The following is a 6,226-nucleotide window of genomic DNA, read 5'->3' as shown; positions in this document are numbered from 1 at the left end:
GGGTTGGGATGTTCGTGTTGTCCTCATCATTTCGTAATCAAGCGTGAAAATGACGAGATTGGACTCTGTAAAGGTTGGGAATTTGTACGGGCGCTGATAACCGCGCAGTTGAGCGCCCCAAAAACCAAAGATCATCATCATTAATTATGTCAGCTGAGGGTATAAAATGTATTGTTTACCGGACAGCTCCAGGTACCGCCTACGCGTATCGGTTCTTCTACTACAACCTCGCCTCGAAGTTCCACTTCATGTCTTCTATATCTACATCTACATTTATACTCCGCAAGCCACCCAACGGTGTGTGGCGGAGGGCACTATACGTGCCACTGTCATTACATCCCTTTCCTCTTCCAGTCGCGTATGGTTCGCGGGAAGAATGGCTGCCAGAAAGCCTCCGTGGGCGCTCGAATCTCTCTAATTTTACATTCGTGATATCCTCGGGAAGTATATGTAGGGGGAAGCAATATAGTCGATACCTCATCCAGAAACGCACCCTCTCGAAACCTGGACAGCAACTAAACCGCGATGCAGAGCGCCTCCCTTGCAGAGTCTGCCATTTGAGTTTGCTACACATCTCTGTAACGCTATCACGCTTGCCAAATAACCCTGTGACGAAACGCGCCGCTCTTCTTTGGATCTTCTCCATCTCCTCCGTCAACCCGACCTGGTACGGATCCTAGACTGATGAACAACACTCAAGTATAGGTCGAACGAGTGTTTTGTAAGCCACCTCCTTTGTTGATGGACTACGTTTTCTAAGGACTCTCCCAATGAATCTCAACCTGGTACCCGCCTTACCAACAATTAATTTTGTATGATCATTACAGTAAAAATCCTTCCGTACACATACTGCCAGATATTTTACAGAAGTAAATACTACCAGTGTTTGTACCGCTATCATATCTTCTTCTTCATGTGCCGTCTCCTCTAAGAAGGTTGGCTGTCATCATGGCAATTTCTGATCTTGATTTGGCTGATCTAAGGAGTTCTGACGTTGAACAGTTGTACCAATTTTTTAAATTGTCAATCCAGGATGTCCGTCTTCTACCCCTCGATCTCTTCCCACAAATTTTCCCTTCTAGTATTATTTGCAATATTTTGTAATTTACTCCCCTAATAACATGGCCTAAATATTGTAGCTTCCTTACTTTAATAGTTTTAATTAATTCTTTTTCCTTTCCCATTCTTCTTAGGACATCTTGATTAGTAATCCTCGACACCCAACTAATTCTAAGTATTCTTCTATATGCCCACATTTCAAAAGCTTCTAAACTGTTCATGTCCTTCTTTTTCAATGTCCACGCTTCCATTCCGTATAATAATTTTGAGAATACATAGCATCTTAGCAACCTCATTTTTGTGTTTAAACAAATGTCTCTCGAACAGAATGCATTTTTCATCTTATTAAAGATACTTCTGGCCTGTCCTATTCTCGATTTAATTTCTTCTGAGCTTTCAATCTCCTCATTTACAATTGTTCCGAGATATTTAAATTTACGTACTTGATCGACTCTTTCCCTATTGATTGTAAGATTTTCTTGTTGGTGTGTTTTAGATATCACCATGAACTTAGTCTTGCTTACGTTAAGAGTCAAGCCAAATTCTTCACTTTTTTCTGCGACTTTGTCAAGAAGTAATTGTAGATCTTTGAGGTTTCCAGGTAGTAGTGCAGTGTCATCAGCAAACCTAACATTGTTAATGTTTAGCCCATTCACTTTAATGCCAGCTATTTCATCTGATAGAGCTGCCTGGAATATGTCTTCTGAATACATATTAAACAATAGGGGTGAGAGAACGCAACCTTGTCTCACACCCCTCTTTATTTCTGTATCATTCGATAACTCATTTTCTACCTTCACGGTTGCGGTTTGATTGTAGTAGAGGTTATATATAATGCGGATGTCTTTCTTATCAAGTGTTTTCTTTTCTAACAATTCTATGAGATGATCATGACGAACTTTGTCAAATGCTTTATTATAATCCAGGAAGCACACGTATAGTGGCTGGTTAACCTCCATACATCGTTGCGCTAATATGTTAAAAGCAAACAATGCTTCTCTTGTACCGAGGGAACTTCTAAAACCGAATTGTGTTTCACTTATACCTTCTTCTACTTTTTTGTATATTCGTTGGTGTATAACTTTTAGAAATATCTTTAAGGTGTGACTCATTAAGCTTATTGTACAGTGATCATTACAAGTTTTGGCATTAGCCTTTTTGGGTAATGTAACAAAGGTAGATGTCAACCAATCCCTAGGAATAATTCCCGAATTATGAATATCATTAAACAATTGTACAAATATATCTATATGGTCTATTCCTATGAGTTTCAGGATGTCATTTGGTATCTTATCCGGTCCAGGGGCTTTTCCTGTCTTTGATTTGTTGATAACATGTAATATTTCTTCTTTCGATATGCTTGGTCCTCGTTCTCCGATCATGTTACCATAAAATTTTTGATCTTTTCTTGTATCTTCAAATAGTTCTTTGACATATTCTATCCACCTGTCCAGTTTACCTACTAGCATACTCATCTAAAATCATATAATCATACAATAAAGGTTCTTTCTTTCTATGTATTCGCAATACATTACATTTGTCTATATTAAGGGTCAGTCGATTATGCATTTTGGTAGCCTTTCCTGTTCCATTCGTCTGATGTGTCCATACCATTTAAGTTGTTTGTGCTTGATGAAATCAATAATTGAATTTTTATATTTCATCTTGTCTCTGATTACTTCATTTCTTGTTCTTTCTCGTCTTGATATTCTTGCTGAACGTCTCCAGAAATCCATTTCTGTGGCTAATAATTTTGATTTCAGTTGCCATTTTGTTGTCCACACTTCTGAACCATATGTAATAATGCTCCTAACTATTGTTTTAAAAATCCTTATTTTGTTATGTGTTTGTCCCAGAGAATTCCATTCAATAAAGAGATTGTCGTCTTTCCAGAATTTATTCTTGATCTAATTTCTTTGTCCTCTTTCCCATCATTTGTTATTTTCACACCTAAATATTTATATTCCTCAGTAGCTGTTATTGTTCCCATCCTTTCTTCTAATATTATGTCTCCATTCACTCCACCAATTACCATGTACTTTGTTTTATTCATGTTTACATTTAGACCTGATTTTTTATATTCTTGAATCAATTTTCTGGTCATATACTCTATGTCCTCATAGTCTTGGGCTATAATCAGTTGGTCATCTGCAAATTGTAACGAGTATATTGTTCTATCATTTATTGGTATTCCAATTGGGTACCAATTGGAAGAAGAAAAAGGGGACGACCACCTGATACATGGATACAGGGAGTTCAGTCAGCAATGAGGAAGAACAACATTCCTGAAGATTTATGGACAAATAGAGAAGAGTGGAGAACAATAATTAGTGACTTACTGTAATCTAGAATAGGTGCTGGAAAAATGTACTCACATTGTAAATCCAGAATAATAATATATATTAAGGGTCAGTTGAAACTCCCTGCACCAAGTACCTATCCGCTGCAGATCTTCCTTCATTTCGCTGCAATTTTCTAATGCTGCAATTTCTCTGTATACTACAGCATCATCCGCGAAAAGCCGCATGGAACTTCCGACACTATCTACTAGGTCATTTATATATATTGTGAAAAGCAATGGTCCCATTATACTCCCCTGTGGCACGCCAGAGGTTACTTTAACGTCTGTAGACGTCTCTCCATTGAGAACAACATGCTGTGTTCTGTTTGCTAAAACAATCGAGCCACACAGCTGGTCTGATATTCCGTAGGCTCTTACTTAGTTTATCAGGCGACAGTGCGGACCTGTATCGAACGCCTTCCGGAAGTCAAGGAAAATGGCATCTACCTGGGAGCCTGTATCTAATATTTTCTGTGTCTCATGAAAAAGTAAAGCGAGTTGGGTCTCACACGATCGCTGTTTCCGGAATCCATGTTGATTTCTACAGAGTAGATTTTGGGTTTCCAGAAATGACACGATACCCGAGCAAAAAACATGTTCTAAAATTATACAACAGATCGATGCCAGAGATATAGGCTTATAGTTTTGCGCATCTGCTCGACGACCCTTCTTGAAAACTGGAACTACCTGTTCTCTTTTCCAATCATTTGGAACCTTCCGTTCCTCTAGGGACTTGCGGTACACGACTGTTAGAAGGGGGCAGGTTCTTTCGCGTACTCTGTGTAGAATCGAATTGGTATCCCGTCAGTTCCAGTGGACTTTCCTCTGTTGAGTGATTCCAGTTGCTTTTCTATTCCTTGGACACTTACTTCGATGTCAGCCATTTGTTCGTTCATGCGAGGATTTAGAGAAGGAACTGCAGTGCGGTCTTCCTCTGTGAAACAGCTTTGGAAAAACGTGTTTAGTATTTCAGCTTTACGCGTATCATCCTCTGTTCAATGCTATTTTCATCCCAGAGTGTCTGGATATGCTGTTTCGATCCACTTACTGATTTAACGTAAGGCCAGAACTTCCTAGGATTTTCTGTCAAGTCGGTACATAGAATTTTACTTTCGAATTCACTGAACGCTTCACGCATAGCCCTCCTTACGCTAACTTTGACATCGTTTAGCTTCTGTTGGTCTGAGAGGTTTTGGCTGCGTTTAAATTTGCAGTGAAGCTCTCTTTGCTTTCGCAGTGGTTTCCTGACTTCTTGCGAAATACGGCATCATCGGACTGAAACCAGGCGAACGTGTCCAGCTCTCGCCGAACGCGAGCCTTTCTGCAATTACCGCAAAGGCAGCGCGCGCCGGCCGCGGCGTCCGCCATGTATTATTCACGCGCACGCAGCAGGTAGCGGCCGCAGGTAGCGACGGCACATGGCGACGAGCGTGGCGCCGAGGCGTCGCTACGGGTGACCCGTGCGGCCCGCTGGCCAGGGCCGGGCGTCGCGGGATGCGGCAGGTCATCGGGGTGCGTGGGCGGGCGGCGGCGGAGGAGGCGCGCCGTGGGCGTGGCCGGCGGGGGCCGCAGCTGGCAGCTGGCAGGTGGCAGGTGGCGGCGCGCGCCTCTCTGCCTCTGACTCACCGCTTTCCCGCCGCTTTTCCTCATTTAGCAGCCGCGGCCGCGGACCGCCCTAAACGGGCAACGCGAGCGGAGTCTGCCGGCGCTCGGCGGCTCCCTCCGGCGTAAAAGGGCGTGCGGGGCGCGCTGCTTTATTGCTTCCCTCCATAGGGTCGCGCTGGGAGGACTCGGCGACCGGAGAAAACTGGGTGAAGTTGCGGGAGAGCTCCGGAAATGTCACGACACCTCCATTGCACTGTCACAGTAAACAGGCGATCTGACACCTCTATGTAATGCGGAATTAACAGCTAGGTGTCACGAGAGGCGGACCCGCCGGTATACTACGTGACAGGGAGTCAGTAGAGAACAAGTGACAGACGAATGGGTCCGTCAGGAGAGCTCAGTGATTCCGAACACGGACTAGTAACTGGATGTCAATGGATGTAACTAACAACCCATCAAGGGAATTTCAGCCCATCTAAAGGGTTGCCCAAGTCAACTGTTGGTAATGTGATTGGGAAATGGAGACGTGTACGAACAACCACAGCTAACGCAAAACGATAAAGACATCATGAACTGAAGGACACGGTTTTGTGTTAGCAGAATAGCCAACACCGTGTTACGAGTAGAGGCCGAAATGCACGCGTTTTAGCTCACGCAGGCAACTCTCCGTTTTTTCACATGATATCTTGCGAACCATGGATGTAGGGTACCAGACGGATGCCATATTCCTTGACTTCCGGAAAGCGTTTGAATAGGAAAAAGAATCCCGTAATGTTTGAATACTCCATTAGTAGTGTAGCGCTTGACACAGTCACGTCGATTAAATATTCAGGCGTAACATTGCAGAGCGATATGAAGTGGGACAAGCATGTAATGGCAGTTGTGGCGAAGGCGGATAGTCGTCTTCGGTTCATTGCTTGAATTTTGGGAAGATGTGGTTCATCTGTAAAGGAGACCGCTTATAAAACACTAATACGACCTATTCTTGGGATCCCTATCAGGTCGGATTGAGGGAGAACATAGACGAAATTCAGAGGCGGGCTGCTAGATTTGTTACTGGTAGGTTTGATCATCACACGAGTGTTACGGAAATGCTTCAGGAACTCGGGTGGGAGTCTCTGGAGGAAATAAGGCGTTCTTTTCGTGAATCGCTACTGAGGAAATGTAGAGAACCAGCATTTGAGGCTGACTGCAGTACAATTTTACTGTCGCCAACTTACA

The sequence above is a fragment of the Schistocerca piceifrons genome, chromosome 3, assembly GCF_021461385.2.
Source record: "Schistocerca piceifrons isolate TAMUIC-IGC-003096 chromosome 3, iqSchPice1.1, whole genome shotgun sequence".
Taxonomy (NCBI): Eukaryota; Metazoa; Arthropoda; class Insecta; order Orthoptera; family Acrididae; genus Schistocerca; species Schistocerca piceifrons.
The sequence above is the reverse complement of the archived record's forward strand: the minus strand, read 5'-3'. Positions refer to the sequence as shown.